The following is a 22,548-nucleotide window of genomic DNA, read 5'->3' as shown; positions in this document are numbered from 1 at the left end:
TGTACTGTAGCATAAGCATGTACACTTGTTACAGTAAAATTGTACTTTTGGAAGGAAAAGGTTAAAGTTGGCGAGTGATATTCATCAGGAGATGGATATTTAATCTTTAATCTCTTGTCCTAGGCCTCTACTTTGGATCAACTCATTATCCCGAATAAACGATGTGTCATTCCCATTATTTATGTTTCACTGCAGCCAAAGTATCTGGACCTCGTTTTAGTAAGCGCCATTCATTTCGACCCATTCAGTATTAATCTCCCTGCTAACATCTTTCCTGTTCTATGTGCTGTCCCCTATTTGCTTTTATGTTTTCTGCCGAGTGTTTATAAAAGGATAATCTTTTACAAAGCAGACAGAATTTTTGTGTATAAACTACTCTGTTTGAATGCCTCATTGATATACCATCTAAAAACTGAAGTGTTCAGCAAGATTAGCAAAGCCCTGAGCTATTGAGCTGGGGGAAAACATGAGAACCAGCCCCTTCTCTACAGGAGGCAAAGGTGACGAAAGATGCCTTTGCTTTCTCAGTAAGAGCGAAAGCAGAGCCATTGCCCACACAGGCCCCGATTGGCCTGGCTGCCTGAAAATTACAGGGGCACGAAGGGAGCAGCTCAGAAGTCACTGGGAAAGGGGTGAAGGGGGTGGTGGCCCTTTGACCTCTTGCCTGGAGTTTTCTCAGAAAATGCCATGGCTCTGCAGATGCTGAATTTACACATTGTCCTCACTTTGGCTAAAGTCTTTTAAACTTTCATGAATTACTTGCACGCTATCGCTCGTTGTTCCGTGAGGTTCAGCCACTTGTGTTGTTCTCGTCCGCCCTGTGGAAAGGGCAGTAGTAGGAACTAAGTAGGACTCCAAGGAGGACGATGGTCTCTTCCTGCCTCCTCCGTCTCCTCTCTCCAGGCATTGGGATCCCATCCAAGCAGCCCTCTTTTGCGGAGAGGAAGGAGGGATCACTTCATTTCACAATGGACAAAGAAGGTTCTTTTGTGGGAGTTTGCATGGCATGGGGTCTCAGATACGCCACCAATGAAAAGACTTAACAGATGGACTGTGAGAATAGGAATACGTTCAAGAAAAAAAGGAAAAAAAAACATTAAAAATAATCAGTGGAAGCGGGTGGCGAGTCTGGCCACTGTAGGAGCTGAGCGCAGGAAGCCGTACTGAGCAAATGCTTTGGACCTTAGACAGGGTGAGTTCAGCTGGTAGAGATGCATGGAAGCATCTGAAACCCAAACTGTGCTTGGGTTTTTAGTTGGCAGTTTGTGGGAGAAAAAAAAAATCCCAAGACACACGCTGCCAAAAATTATACATGCCTTCAAAGAGTGTTTTTTTCCAACAAATTGATCACTTTGATTACTCAATAGCAAGGTTTGTTATTTTCTCAGAAGTGCCCTTTGTATACATGAGCATTTTGCCTACATTTCCACATTTGTTAGGGAAAAGTTCAAAACAGACATGTGACTGTGCCATTCTCATGGCATAAACCCTTAAACACAAAGGGCCTGTCAACCCTCTTCTGAAGATCTAAGCTATAAAAACACTCAAAATGAATCCGTCAAGACCATCAACAGTCAGCACTGTGTAGGAGTTTCTTTTAGCTCAAAGCCACCACGGCTGGCCGTTTATTATGAGGATGCCGGCCCTTGCCTGAATCTGCAATCCACACCAAGATGACGGCTGACAGACATTTGGGAAGAACCTTTATTTATTTATTTTTTGATAACAAATTTTTCTTTCTTTTCTGTTTTTTAAAAAAATATTTATCTATTTATTTATCTATCTATTATTTATTTTTGGCTGTGCCGGGTCTTAGTTGCGGCATGCGGGATCTTCGTTGCAGCGTGTGGGATCTTCAGTTGTGACATGAGGGCTTCTTAGTTGCAGCATGCATGTGGGATCTCGTTCCCCAACCAGGGATCAAACCCAGGCCCCCTGAATTGGGAGTGTGGAGTCTTACCCACTGGACCACCAGGGAAGTCCCTGGGAAGAACCTTGAATCCAGTTCTTTGGGGCACTCTGTGTGGCCTTTAGGGAAAATGACAACCAAAGGACAGCTCTTCCTCACCAATTCGCAAGAAAGCTCTGTACTTGGGGGGCGGTGAAGAGACTGGGAGGGACTGGGGAATTCTTACGTGGAGCCTGGGTCAACTGAGGCAATGAAAAGAATACAGTAACTAGGTTCTCATGACAGAGAGTCAACCTCTTGACTGTAGGGAAATTCACAGTGTTGGCTTCTTTGACTTGGAAGAACCATGTTAAGAATATATAGGATTATTTTGAATAATACAAATATTAATAAAAATTATAACAGCAAAAACAAAGACTATACAGAATAATCTCCTCAAGTAGAGGGGCTGCTTCAGTTATTTCAGAGGTATTGATCTCAGTGGTGCCTCCTTTTGGACTGTATTCAATTTTCCATTCCTTTTTCTTTTACACTACTATTTCTTTTTCTTCTCTTCTTTTCTCTTTAATTTTCTTTACTTCCCTCCCCCTGCCCACCCTTTTTCTCTTCCTCCCTCTGTCATTTCCTGTCTTCATCTTCATCAGGGACTATAAAGTATAGAAAACATGATCTTTGCTACAAAAGGGTTACAATATCAGTAGGTAAATATGACCAACACAAAAGTGTCTAACGTACGGATTTTGCATTTCAGCACCTATCACGTATTAGCGGCTGCCTGGAGCCCTGTGTTGAGAGGATTCTGAGCTCAGAACTGGGCTCAGAGGGAATGAATGCCCTGATCAACTTGATGTGACAGCAAAGGACAGAGGGGAAGTGGGGAGGAGGGGCACTCGTGGCAGAAACTTGCCATCCTGGGTCTCAATCAGGGTTTATCAACTGTGGCACTATTGACGTTTGGACTGGATAATTCTTTGTTGTGAGAGCTGTCTTGTGCACTGTAGGATGTTTAGTAGCATCCCTGGCTTCTACACACTAGATGCCAGTAGCACCCTCACAGTTGTGACAACTAAAACTGTCTCTAGTCATTGCCAGATGTCCCCTGCAGGGTAAAATTGCCCCTGTTTTAAAACCACTTGTCTAAATAATTACCACAGAACTAAATACAGGGAAGTGAATGAGAAGGTGAAAGAGGCTGGAAGGATGCAGAGCTTTTGAGAGGAGATGAGGCTGTGTGGGAAATGGTAGGATGTATGATGGCAGAGAAGTCCCCAGTCACTGCTGTTGCCTGATAGGCTGTGCCTTGTGCTATATTCCACAGTTCTCAGGTTATGTCCACAACTAGACCAGGACCCTGGGGAACAGAGTCTTAGAGCACAGTAGGAAGGATTGGAGGTATAGTTTCTCAATCGTAAGACTGGTGGAACTCTGGATCATATTGTCAATGAAGATGAAGCACTCAGTGCTGGAGATCTCAGTTTGCAAGGATGTTGCTGCTCCTTGGGGCTCATGAGAAGGTGGATGGGCCCAGAGGCAGGGGAACAGGAAAGATGTTCCCTGTGTTGTCCCCGGGAATTTTTAATGAGCAATGGGACCTGGGACCCTAGGAGATGAAAGAAACTGGAATCATATCCATTTTAAACTCTCTCATGGGAGCTGGCTTATTCTCCTTAAATTTCCTGACTTGATCTGAATATTGGTAAACAATAAACAAATATTAATGCATTTGATAAAATAAACCAGTGGCTTCAGGAGACATTCAAAGTGCCCAAATCTATCCCAGACTCTGTTTCCATTTATAGAGCTGGGGTTTTAGCTCAGGTCATTTCAGGGAACGTGTGATGCCGTAGGAAGGTCTGGCTTTGACTTTAGCTCTGCTCCTTGCTCAGAATCCGAGACAACAAGCAAGTCATCTCACGTCTCTGCCCCTTAGATTAGTATCTGTACAATGGGGATAGTTTCCAGCTTAACAAGGCTGTCATGAGGGTTAAATGAGATGATATACATCAACTGCTATCTCCGGAGACTGGCACGAATTAGGGACTCAAAAAAGTGTTAATTACTTTCCCTCTCGCCCTTCTTACTGAATCTTGTAATCATTCTTCTCCAGTAGGTTAAGTATGTGGGAAAGGACAGAGACTTCCGGTTTCTGAGAAAGGGTTCCTTGAAACTGCCTTCGGTCACATTCTCCCCACTTTCAGAACGCTGACAGCTAATAAAATATGCGTCAGCCTCAGATCAGACTGAAGGTTTGGGTGAGTATATGTAAATGTATCCTGAGGCAGTAGGGCCTCCGGGCACTGCTGGTGTTTGGAGGCAAAAATCTTCTTCCCCACCCTGTTCATGTCTCTGTGCGATTGGAGGCCGTGATGTGCAACCGTGTCTTGAGCACGGTGAGGTACTTCATAGGGAGTAAAATACAGAAGTCATCTCAAGGAACCAAAAGAGAGGATACGTGTATCATCTTAGACAATTTCCTTCCAGAAACTCATAGGATTGAACCGTGAAAGCCTCTCTCTTTAGACAGGAAGGGACTTTACTGAGGACATGAAGTCCAGCCCACTCTCCTACCACACGGGGATCACAGTTCTGGGGAGCAGGGGTTTTCCCACCTAGTGAAGCCGTCTTGTTAGCTAGAAGCAGTCTTGGGACTAGAGCCCGGCTCTCTCGTACCGTTTTATCAGTGTGAGCTCACAGTGCCATCCTCTGCATTTCCCGCCTCGGCTGGTTCTGCCCTGCACCAAATGAAAGCTGTTTAAGGGCCTCTGCCCTGCTTCATGGAATTAGTCCTTTCTTCCTAACAAGGCCAGTTCGCACATTCGTGCAACATCACTTCAGTCATTCCCAGGTATACATCTATTGTATTCATGTCACAATTCTCCCACTTACCAGCTCCGAGACGCTGGGCAAGTTACTCAGCCTATATTCGCTTTGTATTAGTCAAGTTTCTGTAGAGAAACAGAACCCATAGGAGATTATCCATGTATCTATACATCTATGAATTTTATACATATATTCATATATTCACTATATACACACACATACACACACATATATATGTATATATATATATATGAATTGGAATTGGTTCACAAGTCCCAGAATCTGCAGTTGGCAGGATGGAGACCCAGGAAGAACTAACCATTTAGCTAGAGTCCAAAGGCAAGGAAAAACTAATGTCCCAGCTCAGAGACAGTCAAGCAGGAGTTTCCCCTTACTTGAGGGAGGGTCAGCCTTTCTGTCTTCAACTGCTTGGATGAGACCCACCCACAACTGGGAGGGCAATCTGCTTTACTCAGTCTACCTAGTTAATCTCATTGAAAATAACCTCACAGAAGCACCCAGAATCATGTTTGACCAAATATCTGGGTACCTGGTGGCCCAGTGAGGTTGACATATAAAATTAACCATCACAGGCTTCGATCTCCCCATTTGTAGGACAAAGGTAATAATAGTACTTATCAGGCTACTGAGAAGAACCCTCTCTGATCTTATGAGTGAATGAAAAGAAAAGTTCACGAAAATAGAGTGCCCTTATGGTATCTCAAAAAATGCTATCATTGTTGTCGTTTTTATCGAAAGCACTTACAGTTAGGGACTAAGTTCCAGACAGAGGAAGATGAGGGTGCTGGGGAGGGCAGAGAGGCAGGGCTGGCTTCACGCCCGTGTGACCTGAGTAGTCACACGCTTAGAAAGGCCCTGTGCTTCTTTAATGCACTGCTGTTGCTGTGTCAAAATGCTTAATAACTGTTTAACAAGGGCCCTGCATTTCCATTTTGCACTGGACGTCGCAAATTACGTAGCTGGTCCTGGAGTGAGAAATAGGGAATCTTTAAAACATGCCCAGAGAGCATGGTAAGCTGGAGCTAACTGGGCTCTGCCGCATTGTAAGCTCCCCTCCCTTTGCTGCGGAATTCTGCAGGCATGAAAACTGCCACAAGATATTCATTTTTAATGACTTGTTATGGGCTTTTAGCAATATATCTTTGGGTATTAAGGTGTGGAGTCAGAGACTTAAAATGATTGATGTCTTTGCTCTACACAAAGGGTCTCCCACACTTACCCAGTGCCAGATATCCACTTGGGAAATTTATGGGAGCTCTCGGCAGCCTAAGCAGCCATCAAATATTAATCAAAAATATGTAATAACTAATATATACTTAAAGAATTGAGGAAAATTAATATTCAAGGGAAGCATTCAGAGACCCATAAAAATAACAAATGCTGAAGAGACTCAGTCAAAGTTGGCAGGCTCAGAACTCAGCCTGCTCTTAGACTTGCTTGGAGATTCTGCATTTGCTGTCTGGTCTTCAGATGCTGAGACGGCAGGAAGGGGGGCTTAGTGCTCATTCCATTGGATCTGGACTCCTACTAATGAAAGGAGTAAACTCCTACTTCAGGACACTGCCTTTCTACCTCAACCCCACCCCTTTTCCCCTGTACCTCTTTCTTATAGCATCAAGCACACCCAATCTGCAGCTAATTCTTTATGAGATTCTCTTTTGGCAGCCCCTTGAGGATAGACTGTGTCTTATCTCTCTTTATATTTTCAACACCTAGGACAGTGGCTTGCATAAAGTATTAGATTGAACCACACGATATTTCTACTCTCGTAGGTCAAAAATGGGCAAATAGCAATTTTACATGGCTCAACTTTAAAAAAATGACAAATCAAATACACAGCCAAGTCCTACTGTATAGCACAGGGAACTATATTCAATATCATGTGATAAACCATAATGGAAAAGAATATGAAAAAGAATATATAGATGTATATATAACCTAATCACTTGGCTGTACAGCAGAAATTAACACAACATTGTAAATCAACTATACTTCAATAAAACTTAAAAAAAAATGATACTACTGGACCTGTCCTTTTTTAGTAAAACTTTTAAATTAAAACTGAATGACCTCCGCAGAGCAGACTGGAAAAATTCCGATAAGTCTTGCTTTCAATCACTGAAACTTCTGATGATCCCACAGGTAGCAGGCAGATGTCCAGTCATGTACTGGAGGCAGCCTCATTTTGCAATTCATTAGCCAAAATAAAGGAGTGTAGACCTGCCTGGGGATTGGCAAAGTCAGCTCAGTTGTCTCCAGTTACTGCTTTTGGTTGAGAATTTCTACAGTCGTTTCCTCCCCCTCATGTTTCTGGTTTTCAGCTCATTCTCACCACCATCCTATGCCTGTTCTGCTTACTTTGGCAGCACTGGGTATGCAAAGGAGTTAAGTGATTAACTTGTATTCACAAAATAAAAATTATTTAGCAGCAGAACTCAGATGAGCAGGGGCTGCTGTGAGTGACTCTCCCGATATTATCCCTGGAAAGACAGGGCTGCCCAGCTTCACAGGGGACAAGGGATGCTCTTTAGTCCCCAGAGGGGATTGGATGTCGGCAGACCGAGTCTGCTTGGAAGGGAGTACTTTGTTCGGGTGTTGGACCACCGCGGCAGTTGCTGGTCTCCTCTGTTATTGTGGAAAATCAGGAGCGGAGCCTGTCACTTGTCATCTGTTCTTCGAGTGTAACCAACTTTTCTTCCATGGGCCATTTGGTGTGACTATGAATGATGGCTCTGGCTAAATGACACCATCCTGATGGTGGAGTAAACAGAAGTGATGCTGGAACAGGCGCCTTGGATCCGGCCTGTGTTTCCAGAGAGCTGCAGAAAGGGCCTGGGATGGAGAGGAATGTGCAGCAGTTGGGGGCTGAGGTCTTGAGTGTATCTCCTTTAATCTCCCTGAGCTACTGAGTCACAGCCCAGGCTATTGGTTGGAGAATGATCTTATACACACTCGCTCTAGATTCCATGTGGGAGTTTAGAACATGCATGAAATTTCAGTACCTTTTAGTTCAATGCCCTCATTTTCTAACCAGAGACTCAGAGAGACCAAGTGGTTTATCTTAGGTCGTATGGCTGGTACTGGCAGAACTGAAATGAGAACCAGGTTTCCTGCCTCACAGTTATGTGCACCTTCTACTCTGTCCTGTGTCCTGTGTCCCATCCTATGTCCCCTATTCTTAGGTAACATTGTTTGAATGACAATTGTTTGTTTTTCGAGGATTTAAACAACTACTACCATATTAAATGTTCACATCAGTTGTAAAACTTAATTTAAGAATATTAAAATGAGAAAAAAACTGCATCGAGAAATAGTATGGGATAGTGGATAGAAAAGCAAGTCCTAAATTTCAGAAAAACTGGCCCAAGTTCTGTCTCTGTCACTACCCGCCCCCAACATCTTGGGCAAGTTACTCTCCATCTCTCTGTTTCATTATCTTGGAGCTAAAAATAGTACCTACTCCGAGGGTTGATGTGATGAGTAATTTAGATTATATATGTAAAATACTTGGCACATAATAGTGCATGATAAATTTGGACTATTACTATTTGTGTATGTGTTTGTATACATATTCTGTATCTGTTTATGAGGGTGGCAGGGAGGAATGCTTCACAGGAGGTAGCAATGCAGTTCTGGGGGATCGATATCTGGTTCTTTGTTTCAATTTGCCTATGGAAATATTTTCTGAGGCATGGTGCCCTGCCACAACCCTTGGTTTCCAGGAGCATTTACTGGTCAGGCCCTAGGTAATATTGAAATCTATTAATAAGATATGCTGTTTTTCATATTTTTCCGCCCCCTTTGGCATCCTCCCCCAGGGTTTAATATGAGTTACAGGAGATAATTCATGCAAAGAGCACTTTCCACGTATATATTTGCTTTGCATGCATCTGGTGTATAGTAACTGCTCAATAAACATCAGTGGCTATCATTATTGTACAGAGCCTTTTGTGGAGTTGTATGAGAGGAAAAAGAATAAAATATTATTAATTTCACAAACAACTTTTTGTTCATCTATCTGGATAGCATATTAATTTTCCAATTAATTTTCTTCACAACCCAGGTGGGAGGAGTAGGATGCATCCTTTCCATTGTACAGGTGGGGCAACCGAGACACTGAAAGGTGACATCACCAACAGGCCGTGACCTAAGAAGTCAGGACCAGAACCAGATCTGGAATACAGACTTCCTGGCTCCTGACCCATGTTCCCTTCTGCCCTGCAGCCTTCACCAGCAGGCCGAAGGGACCAAGGAGGTATCTGTTTCAGGACTCTCTCATTTGCCCTTGAAAGTTTATCATCTATTGACTGAGTGTTGACCAAAAACATACTAATTCCTGAGGCGACCTTACAGGATGTCCTGTTGAGACTTTTCCTCCTCTTTTGTCAGTGCTTTGCTGGCAGATTAAAATTCAGTGGACCCCAATTGTAGGAAGTCTGATAAAATATTCTCTTCTCAGTTGCAAACAATTTCTCCATCTGCCACTTGGCTGAGAGGATCAGACTCAAACACCCTCATGAGAGGGGAGAGTGATACCAGGGAGAGGAAGGTACAGGAAACAGCAAGCATTTGTGCCTGGACACAATGTCTACCTGTCTGTTGCCGCTGACTACTCAGCTCTGTTAAGCAGCTGGTTTTTCTTCACCAAATTGACCGAATCCACATAAAACTACTTTTGCCAAATATGTGGTATCTTGTAGATGCAGCTCTCTATATGCCGTGCATTAATCTTTAGAGAAACAACATATTTGGGGTTGGGCTGTGGGGTATGTGTAAGCTAGGGAGGGAAAAGATTGGAGGATATATGAAGCGAGATCAGAAAAGCTGATCTGGGAAAAGTGACGCAGTTTGCTAAACACATTGAAGGAAATCAATGTAATCCACCTAAGGAGGCATTTATAATACTCTTATTTGCAAAGAAATGTTTTGGGGTGGATAGAAAATGAAAAGAAAAATGATCCTACATTCGAATTGGTGAGGAAAACATTCCTTCATTCAACATTCCTCAGCAAGTGTCTATCAGTGCTAGGCATTTTGCTGGATCCTTGAGATATACTAGTGAACAAGAGGGAATCTACGCCCTGGGAATTTACATCTTGGTGGGAGAGAGCAACAAGGAAAATGTGACCACAGTTTGGGATAAATCCTAAGAAGGGAATAAAGAGGGTATTGCGATAGAGAGTATCAGAGCGGGTAGGGTGGTGCTATTTCAGATCAAGGAAGCCCTAGAGAAGAGCACTGACAGCCAAGGGAATTTCAAATGCAAAGATCTGAGAAGAAAAATCTTGGTATATTCTAGAAACTACCTGAAAGACCACACAGTTGGGGTGTAGTGGAAAGAAAGACAACAAAGCCCAAATGGGAATCTAGATGTGAAATGGCAGGATGGGGCAGTAGGATGGAAACAGGTGGATAAATTCAAGAGTTTTGGCATGGAAGGTGGTAAGATCAATGGCCTTGGCCAAGGGGTTGGATATGCGAGTCAAGACACACCTAGATTTCTGGAATAAGAACTTGGTATATGGCGGTGCCACTTACCATGACAGAAAGCCCAAAGAGGGAATATCTTTGCAAGGGGTGGAATAAAAAATTCCATTTGGAGGCTGCATAGTTCGAGGGGAATGTCCAAGTAGACATGCTAAATATATGGGGTTAAATACAGTGGTCTGGATTGAAGACATGTAAACTATTAATATAGAAAGAAATGAAGAGATAAGTGCTATGTGTGTTTAGAAAATGAAGTAATTAATTCAGACTAGGGATACATAGATGACTACAAGGACATGTCAAGTTCAACAAAGACCATCAGCAAAGGAAAGGAGAGTGGATAGGGAGAGAATGAGAGAACTGCCTTTCCTTGTATGATGAAAACAAAAGGTTGATGATTAGTGATATCAGAAGGACTATATTTCTACATTTCTGCCCAGAGAACTTAACTAGGAGAAGGGACCAGGTGAGGTCTGATCCATTATGAAGAAAATGAATATTTAAGTCACAGACTGAGGAAAAAAATGTAAGATATAAATAGATAGATAGATAGATATAAAGATCTTATATCCATGATATGTAAAGAACTCCTACAAATCAACAGTAAGAAGACAAGCCAAAAAAAAAAATGGGCAAAAATCTTGAACAGACATTTCACAGAAGATCACATACAAATGGCGAGAAGGAGATGAAAAGCCATTAGTCATCAAGAAAGTGCAAATTAAAACCTATTATTTTACTACTATTAAAAGCTACTATTTTACCCACATGAAAATGGCTAAAACCCAAAAGACAGTCAATACCAAGTGTGAGCATGTGGTGCAACCAGAACTTTGATATGTCTGTTGGCAGTAGTGTAAAATGACACCCCACTTTGGAGAACTATTTAGTAGTTTCTTAGAAAGTTGAACATGTATCTACTCTATGACCCAGAAATACTAAACTCTAGGTACTTACTTGAGAAAAATAAAAACACATGTGCACAAAATGATTTTTAAAAAATGATGATAGCAATCTTAGTCATAATAGCCAAACACTGGAAACAGTCCAAATTTCCACTGACAAGAGAATGGATAAACAAACAGTAGTCTATCTGTCTAGTGGAGTACAATTCAGCAATACAAAAGGATAAACTACTGATAAATGCACAAAGTCTCAAAAACATGATTTGAGTGAAGCTAGACATGAAAATGTACATGCTCCATGATTCCATGTACATGAAGTTGTAGAACAGACAAAATTAATCTATAGTAATAGAAATCAGAAAGTGATTGCCTGGTAAGGGGCTTAAGGAATCTTTCTGGGGTCATGGAAATGGTCTCTATCTTATTTAAGTGGTGGTTACCTAAGTGTATGCAATTGGTAAAACATTGAACTGAATGCTCAAAATCATAAGACCTTGCATTTTATTATATGTAAGTTATATATCAATTTTTAAAAAATCTGGATAGCCTAGTTCCAGAGCCTGCATCTTTAAAATACTTCCCAGTTTTATGGGGGAAAAACAGGAAGTGACTGCATGGGGAAATTTTACTAAAGTAAAATGGATGAACTTAAATGAGCAGAGTCTAATGGTCTTGCTTTCTGAGTAATGCACATGGTATCAGACCACAGCTTCTCAGGTCGATCTGTATCCATGTGGACATGTGGACATGTGGTTGAATTAGAGACCTGAAAATGTGTTCGTGGTTATAGTTCAAGATGGCCCACATCTATGTGGCATCTACTGTATGCTAGGCCCTGGGCACGCCGTGTTTCCTTAAGTAGCCTGTTGGCTCCGCAAGGGACAAGTGTTTTGCCTCCTCTTTGCCTTCCTCGGCAATGTGGACTATCCTTCCCTTTATTGCCCTCAGGATAATGTCTGCACAGAGTGGGTGCTGAGTAAATATTTGGTGAGTGAATGGACGAAGAAATGAGTTAATGAATATCAAGTGTGTGCCGATCTATATGAATTTAAGAACTCAGTGTCTCATTTCTATTTAAAAAATAAACGTTACCATATACCTGACACTTAAAAACACAAAACAAAATCCTCACTGGTTTCTTTCTCTTCACTCTCTAAATCAAAGAGTGGAACACGTGAAGAAGGTATAGAAAATAACATGGTCTCATTTTCTGTCCCTTTTACTTCTGATATTAAAGACCAAACTGATGACAGCTGGTCTAGTGGTTGGACTTTGGATTATTAAAAAATATTTTGCAAGGAATAAGCTTGGCTTATAGAACCAACAATGAGATAATCTACTTCGGTAAGAATGACAGCAACAGTTGATATTTCCGGGGGGAAAACACTAACCAAAACGAGAACCAAAAAAGTGCCTTCCAATCTCAAGAGGCAATGGGATATAAAAGAGATTAAATTTAGCTGCAGATGCCAACAGAGAGAGTCTTTGGAAGATGTGTTTAGTGAGAATCTTTTGTCAAAATTTACTAACAGCCAATATACTTTCCATGGCATATAAAGTGGTAATATAAAATATTTAATGATTTTAAATCTAGAATATACTTGTAGAAATAAAACAGAATTAACCTGAGTCAAATGCTTCATCCCTTGAATGCTTCTCTTAACACTGTGAATTAGCTAAGTGAAAAAGAAAGTAAGTTGAAATAAGTCACTGTGTTGAAAAATAGAATGTAATTGGTAATGTATGAGTCAGCAACCAAATAAAAGGAAAATCTAATCTAACTGAATATATTTGATGAACAAGATGAAAACTTGTTAAATACTTGGAAATTCATATGAAATTAAATTTTATGTTCTGATTCTAAAATTTTAAAGCCCAAGTAACATGTATTTCTTGGATATTTTAATACAAATTTAAAATGAATTTATTGCAAATTAATGAAGAAAATTAAGGATGCATTTTATTTGTCTCTGTCGTTCCATGGAATTTATGAGTTCCTGCAAGAATACCTAGTCTATTGTAAAATAGAAAACAAACATTGTTGTCTTGAGACTATAAATAAGACACAGGGTGTGGGGGGGGTGGTAAGAGGGAGAGTTTCAAAAGAAGAAGTTGCAGATACACAGCCTTCAGCATCTTACACTGTTCAACTGGCACTGAACCACAGATTTGGTTTTGAGTTTCCTGATGACCAAATAAAAAAGATAAACACAATTTATTGACATGATTTAAACAAAATTTACATTAACTATAGTGACCTTAAGCAAAGGGTATCCTAACTAGGAAAACAACACAACTCTTAGAGCTAAGAAAGGTGTGTGTGTGTGTGTGTGTATGTGTTGATTTCAGGAGACTGAGAAACAAAATGGACAATGTTTTCAACAATATCCCTTTAGTAAATATAATGGAGAATTTTGCTCTGAAATTCCTTCTAAATATCAACCTGGGGGAGGCAATGCTGTATATGAGGAGACCAAGACAAATAAGGATAGATTGGACTGTGAACAATCTGCCCGGTCCTCCAGAGCATGCTTCTCATGTAAATTGAGTTGTAAAGAATTTGGGGTTATCTTCTCTGATGTAGGTCTTCTGCGAGGGTATTGGGTGGTGATTGGATCGCTTTAAACATCAACTTAGAGGAGAGTGTTGGCAGACTTGAATGAAAATTGAGAAGCCAAACTAGGCGACGATGTGGCACATGGGAAATGGTGGGAAATGGCCAATGACTGAATGAGGGTGACGTCCTCCTGTCCTTCAGAGTGAATCTATGTGGATGACATGGTACCCTTGGGCTTGGCAGTCCAATGACTTGACGTCACCTTTTATTAATTGGGTATCATAAGCGAAATCTCCTAACTTCTTTCTGGGTCAGTTTCCTCCCCCTGCAATGGTACCGGGCAGGGAGAGCTTGTTCCCCACTCCAGATGTTTCTTTCCTTGTAGGAGGTGTGCCATTCTGGACCTACTCCATCTCTTTACTCACTTGATCCAGGGGAGTGATTTATCCGATTGATACTTTTAGGAGAAATAAACTGGACATGTGTGACCTACCCCTCCTCTTTTCCTTCTGCAGAGCCATCCACCTTCCTGCAGGAAGCAGGAGTTCTCTTCCCCCTCTACACTGAACGGGCCATCTTCCAGGGTCCAGCATACCTGTGCCTGGGAGAGCAGCTCTGCCTAATTCTGGGGCTCTCACATTGAGCAATGTCCTGTCAGTTGGCCTGTATTGATAATAAAGGTTTTATTTTGGCTTCCCTCTGCCCCTCCTCTGTTTTGTTTATCAATTGTTCAGATCTCCGGTGAAGAAGCCTCCTATATTTATTGGCCCCTTCCAGAGACCCCAAAAGGACTGACTGTTTTTGAATCATATCCATCCGGCCCTGGGTTTAGTTAGTGAGGTCTAACTAAAACTAATGAAATGGCGCAGGGATGGTATGGGTGCAGTCGTTGGTTTGGAGAGTTACACTGTTGGTTATTTTCCCCAGATCCCTTTCGTCTGGAGGTATAATTGAGTGATACCAATCACAACATCCATAATAAGACAACGATCTTGGAGACTGAAAGAGAAGCAGCAGAGTCTTAGGCGTTTTCCCGCCAAATCCTTACCTCCTGGCTTAAGGGGCCTGCAGACACCCTACAAGCACAGCTGTCTTCCCGGGGCTGCCTATAGTCGTTTACCCCTTAGCATGACTGCATTTATGGCTGCAGATATGGCTCTTATCTCAAGATTCTTTCCAATACCACCGTCAGGACAAAGCCTGATGAAAAGTATGGGGTCTCTAGAAGCAGGTGCCAAATGAGTAAGTATTAGGAACGGCCAAGTGTTAAAGGTCCTGTTGGACATGGGTGCAGGGTACAGAGGATGGCGAGGTAGGCTCCCCCAGGTGGCTCTTTCTGTGGTAGAACGGGGCTGACACAGACACTGTTTCTGGAAACGCGGTTTCCCAGCATGGTTTCATGTGCCTTCCCCATCTGCTCCAGAAGCATTATTCTGGGCACCTTGACAGGAGGACTCCAAATGTAAAAGGGAGAACAAAAAAGTGCATTTTTATCGTCTCCAAATACCTTCAGCTCAGGGATATGAATGAAAAACACTTATCTTGTGACCTTTCAGGCCTACTGCAGGAGGAGGACAGAAAAAAAAACCCCAAACTATTAAAACAAAACCAAAAGGCACCATCTTGTTTCTTTTCTGTCCTTGTTTGCTCTTTATTTAAAAGGGAAGAAAAAGAGATTTCTGGTATTTAAGCCAACCTGTTGACAGACAGTTTGCTCTCATTTGATTCATACTTCATTTGCATGAATAAAAAGTAGTGGGAGAGTGTTGTGACTTAACAGTAATGTAAAAGCTATTAGAGGGGTCTTGATCATTAGCTTCTTTGTCACAGGGCAATCGTATCTTACTTTCAATCACCAAATGCCATTTAAAACATTCCCCAAAGCGAGAAGATTGACAGAATATATAGATTCCTTCACTTCGGGGCATACTGAGTCAACTGCAGGCTGTAAAATTTACCAGATCCCAAACCAAAATGAAAAGTGACTTCTAGATAAATTAGAGTGTCTACTCAGTCAAGGACACACAGGGAAAGGCAATATCATCCGCTAAAGCCAAAGAGCTGGGAAAGCCAGGAAGAAAAGCGTGACTTTCCTTCTCGCGAGGAAGGCTTCCCCGTCCTGCTCCTGTCCCATGGATGGGACAGGAACTTTGTGCAACTTACCTGATAATGCGGCCAATCCTTCTCCAGAGGGTACGGGCTCCACCTAGAAGGCCCCACTCTCCTCAACATGATCAAAGGCGCTGAGGCCAGCTTCAGTCCTTAACTAGCGTATTAAGACTTAGGAGGTATTCGTAACGGGGAGGGGGTCACTGTGGCAGTATTTGGTTTGAAGCTATCCTCAGGCCAATCTTAGGCAAATTTGTGAGGTTTATGGGTTTTCAGTGGTGCCACATTTTTATTTTAAAGCCCCCTTTTCCCTTCTTAGCAGAACATTCTCAATTCTGTCTTTCACAGGTACAAAACCTGATAATAACATAAAGTGTTATCCCTCCCGGGAGTATTTATATTTTACTAGGGATGGAAGCCTTGGCTTTTTCTGAGAGAGAGCCTTTAGGAATCTTTGGAAGAGTAGGTAGAGTAGGGTTTGAGGCAGAGGAGACAGATCTACTTAGAAATGGCTCCAGTCCCACCACACAGAGATAATCTCCTAGCTTTCCACGTGTGTACGTTGATGGTGAAAAAAGTGGCTGGATTTCAAGTTTGACTAGTAATATTTGCTAGCATAGGAGTTTGGCTGCATATAACAGAAACTCAAAATAAGTTTGGACTAAACAAAATGCAAATGTCTTTCCCATGGAACCATCTGGAAGAAGGTGCTTCAGTGCTCATATGGTGGCTTTGTTCTTTGAGATTTTCCAGGGCCCCAGGCTCACGTTAACTTTTTGCTCTGCCTTTCCAGGGTATGGCCCATACCTGCTTGATCCAAGGTACCTCACCGCCACGTTCACACTGAAAACAGCAAGAGGGAGGAAGGGAAGGAAAAGGGGGCACATCCCTCCCTTTAAGGATGTGACTCAAATTTGCACACATGGTTTCTGCTCATGCTGCATTGGCCAGGTCTTTCCACACAAGCTGCAAGGGAGGTTGGAAAATGCCACCTGTATTTGTGTGTCCATGTGCCAGGGTTCGCCCCTGTGAAAGAGAAGGGGGGATAGTTATTGAAGTCTAACTAACAGGCCTGATGAGCAGGTTTGGGGAGAAACTTTTGGAAGGCCAAAGTTGCTTGCTTGGGAATGCAGAAAGGGGTATTGATGTGGGGTTGGCAGCGAACCAGGCGATGAGAAGTCTGGAGGGTCCTTCTCCCACGACTTCACTTCCAACAGTTTGGTTTTATGACTGCTTCCCATCTAATGTCTTCAGTCCGAGCCTCCTTTGTACGTCCTAGACTTGTTTTCAACTTCGGGTTAAGAAAAGATAGTCATAGTTTTTAGTCATATGATTCCATTTAATAACCGTCAAGTGAACAGATATTACAGACTATATGATGTGTTAGATGTGAGAATATGATGCTGAAAAAGTGTCTGTCTGCCCTTAGGAATCTTACAGGATCTTACACATCAGGCTTTCTCAACCACAAAACTTTTGATATTTGGGCCTGAATAATTCTTTGTTGGGGTAGGGGGTGGGCTCTACCAACTAGATGTCAGTAGCCACCCCCCTCCTAGTTGTGACAACAAAAAACATCTCAGAACATTGTCAAATGTCCCCCATGGGGAGGAGGTGTAGGGGGCATAGCCCCTAGTTGAGAACCATTGGTTTAAAGTGTGAGTTAAGTCACTAGATCTTAGTGTGTGGTTCCTAGGCCAGTAGCATCAGTGAAATGTTCTTGGAATCACCTGGAACTCATTAGAAATGCAAATGACCAGGCCCTACCCCAGAATCACTGAGTGAGAAACTCTAGGAATGGGACTTAGGCATCTGTGCTTTAACAAGCTCTCCAGTTGCTTCTGAGGTTTCTGACTCTAACACTTGAGAACCACTAAGCCAGATCCTTCATTACATGGTTTCAAGAGGAGGAGAGAGAAGAGTACTCAAGCCAGTGGCTGTGGCAGTGCTGAGAGTCGCGTCCTCTGTCTTGCGTGGCTGTGGAGTTCTGTCCAATAGGAGCCCGGGTATTCTCTCCAGGTGGCTCTTCAGGCATGACTTACCCTGTGGTCCTGGCTGTCCAGGCTCCCTTGGTTCTTGCCCATTTTTTTTAGCTGGGTCTTCAGCCTTTCTAGTGATTCTGTGAATTACCTTTCAATAAATTCTTTCTCTGTTTAGCTACTCACAGATCACCAGCAGCCAGAGGTGGTTTCTGTTGCTTGCAACTAGGAATTCCGGATGTTACATGTGGGAAATGAAGAGCTTCTGCAAAGGGATATTTACCGTTTACCATATGTACAAAGGGAAATGAAAGAATGACACCAGTCGTTTATTGAGCACATGCTATATCAGGCACTTTACCTAGATTATCTCTTGATCCTCGGAACAACCCTTGAGTAGACACCGTTCTTATCATCCTCATTTTATACACGGAAAGCTGAGTTTTTAACCCAGGCATTCTGTCTCCAGAGCCTTTTTCCCTGACAACCATGACCAAAACCCCATCTAAATCCCAAATATTTTCTAAGGCCTGTATCAGCTGTGAAACCCCACCACAGAAGGACACCCCCTCTGCGCTTCCCTGTGTACCTGATGATCTTTCCCTTAGGTTTTATTTCACCCACATGCTGTGTCTGCTCTCTGGCTTACACAGTCAGGCACTTGTTTTCATGTCACTCCAGAATTATTTCATATCTCTCTAATATCTTCCTCTTCTAACTGTATCATAAGCGACTTGTGGGTTCTAATCCTGACTGTGTCACCCACTAGGAGGTGGTCACAGGCCAGAATCATTGAGAATGTAAATATGACCTTGCAGCATTGCTGTGGGCAGGGGTAGTCTTCAAAATGCTGTATTTAACAACTGGTTCACAAGAACGCTGACCAATCAGGGTAGTCAATGGCTATAACTATCTGGAACGCCTGTACCATGCAAATGACTGAATATTAGCTCTAGTTGTAAAACAAGTAATGGATAAAGTTCTTTGTAAGTTGTACAGCATGACATATATCCCAAGCGTTATTATTTTGCCTTCTATGCCTCTTTCAGCTGCCACTAAGCCTACTATATTCTTATGGACTTGGTAGGTACTTGATAAATCTCTGAATTAATGGATGAATGAGTGGACAATCAACATGATACCTGCCTCCAGCCTGCTATCAAAATCAGTAATTCCCTATTTTGGTTGAATGAGATACCCTGGGTCATCTCCTTGATTATCTGCTGGGGAGGGGGGGTCATGAATTTCTCACACAGTTCTCCCACCATACTTACCTTTGATTCACAGATTTGAACACAAAGTGATAGAAGTCATACTAGTTGAATGAGCCTTCAGAGACACGGAGACAGGGGCCATGAAATCAAACTAAGGAAGCTGGCTCAGGTGAGGGGACTGGTATCCTGCCATGCCCAGCCCCAGGAATGGTCTGGCAACCTAGGGGCTCTATGTGGCGATCCTCCAAGGCAAGCGGCAGCTCCTGGGAGCACCCAGTGGATCAGCCTCGATTGCCCCAGCACCCCCCTACCTGCCTGGCACTACTTGCCGAAAGTTCTTTTTGTCCTTCTGTTCCATCTTCCATTGCGATCACGCCGACAGCTGCAGGAACACATGGAGATTGCCTGGCAGCTGCCAGACACAGATGCTGGGCTCTGTAATGGACTTTCTCCCCCTCTGCTGCCGCTTCTGAGCGTTTCTCTGGCTGCCTGGGTGTCTTCGTCCCTGCCTGCGGGAGGGGTGTGTGCCGAGGTGCTAGTGGGGTGTGAAGCCTTGGGGGATTGACGCTGCTGAGCTGGCAAGAGGGCTAAGTCCTCAAGATCAGCTTTGCCTTTTTCGCACTCAAGCGCCATGTTTAACTGTTCTGCATGGCTGAGAATGATTTCAAGCTGGCCTGGAGGAAAATAATGTTAGGGTGTCTTTCTCTCTGCACACTCGAAGACCCTGTCTTCATCCAGATCATTATTTTCCAGCTGCTTCCTTGCAGTGATCTCCTAGTTGAATGAGCCTCTGCCTCTGATTTGCCCCTTTTCTTCCACCTTCCACGGTGCTACCAGAGTGATTTTCCTATAACCAAATCTGCCCATATCTCTTCTTCTTTTTTTTTTTTTTTTTTGGAATCCTCATAGCATGGAGGATTAAATCTGACCTTAGTGTAACTAAAAGGCCCTCTGTCCCTCATCTCTGCTGCAGCTACATCTATTTGGACCAAAACAAATCAGCTGTATCTTATACTGATGTTCATGCAGCCTAGGAATTTCTTGCTTTCTCTTGTCTGTTCACCTGGTTCGCTCCACCTGAGCCAGAGAGATTTCTAGGACATTCTTTTCTAGGTGCAGCCTTTCTCTTGGCCTGATCCTCGATGGACCAAACCCGGAGACGTTGCTGACAGAGCCATTGCCCCATAGAGATAACCATTCAGGCAAAGCTGCTGCTGATTAAGCAGCCTACTCTGTGCCAAGCGCTGGGACACAAACATGAGTGAGATTCGGTGCCAGTCGTCAAGAAGTTCATAGATGGTTGGACAGGCAGACGAGGAAGCAGACAATTAAAACAGAGAATGCAGTGAGCTCTGTGACAGAGGCAAGTACAGGATGTTACAGGAATCAGATGCTCCCATAACATCCTGAACTTCCTTCTGTTTTATTAGCTCTGTAATACTTTGTGTGTTTACAGTTTGCCCGTCTCCCAAACAATCTCTGAATTTCTTGAAGGCAGGGACTCTCCTTCTCAAGCTGTATCCCTCATGCCCACCCCTTGTCCAGCACAGAACTTCAAGAAACGTCTTTGGGCAAATGAACCTCCACAAATAAATGGTTGCATCCGCATGCAGATGGCCTTGCGAGAGGCCCTGCACGTTGGGCTACTGTGTGTCTGTCCAGGTGAGCAGCGACCCCAAGAAGTGTCCTGGAACCCTCTGGGATTGAAGGACACAGGGAAGAACACATGGGAAGTTAGGGGGCTTGTAGTTTCTGAAATTTTTTACCTTAGTTTTGGAAACTTGGTCCCTCTACTTGTTCCTTATCTTTTCCCTCCCTCTTGAGAACCCATTTCCTCTGCTTTACTTTTCTTCTGTTTTGGTCAGAGAAAGCATCCATTAAAGGAAACTGCATGTTATTTCAAAGTAATATTAATATACTTTAAAAAAGTAATTTTTACACCACTGTAGAGAAATTAGGAAACTCTAAGTAGAATGGGAAAACAAAACCTTGAGTGATCCCACCACCCAGTGTTGCCCAAATCACTGCTGTTGATGTGTTGGTGCACATCCTTGCAGACTTTTCTCTACACATGCATACAGAAAGTGTTTGAGTGAAGACTTTGGATTCAGGCTGCCTGAGTCTGAACCGTGGCTTTACCACTGGCTGGCTGGGTGACTTTGGCCACGTGGCTTAACCTCTCTGTGCTTCTTCATGGCTCAGTGGAGCTCATCGTAAGACCTAGAGCACCGTGCTGTTGAGAGAACAAAATATTCTATCAAGTGCTTACAACAGTACCTGGTGCATAGTAAGCATGCATCTAATTAATTAACAAAGATTATTGAGGGCCTGTTTTATGTCAGACATTTTTCTGGACAGCACTCAGCCAAAAGGGCCACTGCTGCTATGCAGCTGATTTTCTGGTTTAACCACCAAATACGTTAACTATCTCTGTTATTACAAAGAGTATCATATTATATACTGTTCGGAATCTGCTTTTCTCATTTACAATATCTTTCTATGTATTATAACATTTTTTTGGTGTCAGGAAACCTTATATTATTCCTATAATAGTGATATAGTATTTCATTGAATGGATACCATATTTTATTTAACAATAAGCTTTTATTAGATATTTAAATAGCTTCCAATTTTTCACTATTTTCAAAACCAGTATGATGAAATCCTTATACACACACATCTTTATGCACTTACCTGGGTATTCCATCAAGATACAGTCTTAGAAGTGAAGTTACAGATTAGGGAGTATGCACGTGTGTAGGGCTTTTGGTAGATGTGGCCTCCCGTGAGGCTTATGTACCAAATTGCCATCCCTACTGCTACAGTTGAGAGCACAGTTTTTCAGACTCCCATGTGAAGCATTGCGGAACTTTTTAATTCTTTCTAAATTTTGCAAATTAGGGCAAAATTGTATTATGTCATTTTTATTTGTATTTCTTTTTTTTTTTTTTTTGCAGTACACGGGCCTCTCACTGTTGTGGCCTCTCCTGTTGCGGAGCACAGGCTCTGGACGTGCAGGCTCAGTGGCCATGGCTCACGGGCCCACCCACTCCGCGACATGTGCCGGACTGGGGCACGAACCTGTGTCCCCTGCATCGGCAGGCGGACTCTCAACCACTGCGCCACCAGGGAAGCCCTATTTGTATTTCTTTAACTTCAGGTGAAGCTGATTTCTTGTATATATATAACAGTATTTGTATTTTTATATATTTTATATGCACATTTAAAATAGTATTTGTATTTTTTTATTGGCTATTTGTATTTCTTATTTTCTGAGTTGACAATTTGTATTCTTTAAAGCCTCTGACTTTGATGCGATGATCTTGGATGTTGCTTAGATTGAATAGCTTTTCTCTGTGAAAGACCTAGACCCTTGTTAAGCTTTGTGAGGCAATGGTTTCAAGGGACTTGTGCCCAACCTTCTCTGCTATGTATTTGCATTTTTCCACTAAAAATGTCTGACATGTTATAAATCACTTCGGCAGTGAGGTCGTTTTAATACTAATGGACCACTTTTTGTACATCTCAGTGAGAGGAGGGACCACTT

The 22,548-nt window shown here is 42.6% G+C and overlaps 1 long non-coding RNA gene across 2 annotated transcripts in view; it reads left to right on the top strand.

The window, feature by feature from the left end:
• LOC141278390 (uncharacterized) overlaps positions 1-22,548 on the top strand; it is a 99,463-nt gene that overhangs the window by 58,738 nt on the left and 18,177 nt on the right. For both annotated transcript variants that reach the window (XR_012331098.1, XR_012331096.1), the window contains exon 3: positions 21,959-22,161. This is a non-coding gene — a long non-coding RNA (uncharacterized lncRNA). The remainder of the gene's footprint in view (positions 1-21,958; positions 22,162-22,548) is intronic.

This window comes from Tursiops truncatus, chromosome 1 (genome assembly GCF_011762595.2).
Source record: "Tursiops truncatus isolate mTurTru1 chromosome 1, mTurTru1.mat.Y, whole genome shotgun sequence".
Classification (NCBI taxonomy): domain Eukaryota; kingdom Metazoa; phylum Chordata; class Mammalia; order Artiodactyla; family Delphinidae; genus Tursiops; species Tursiops truncatus.
This window is presented reverse-complemented; position numbering and strand designations above follow the sequence as displayed.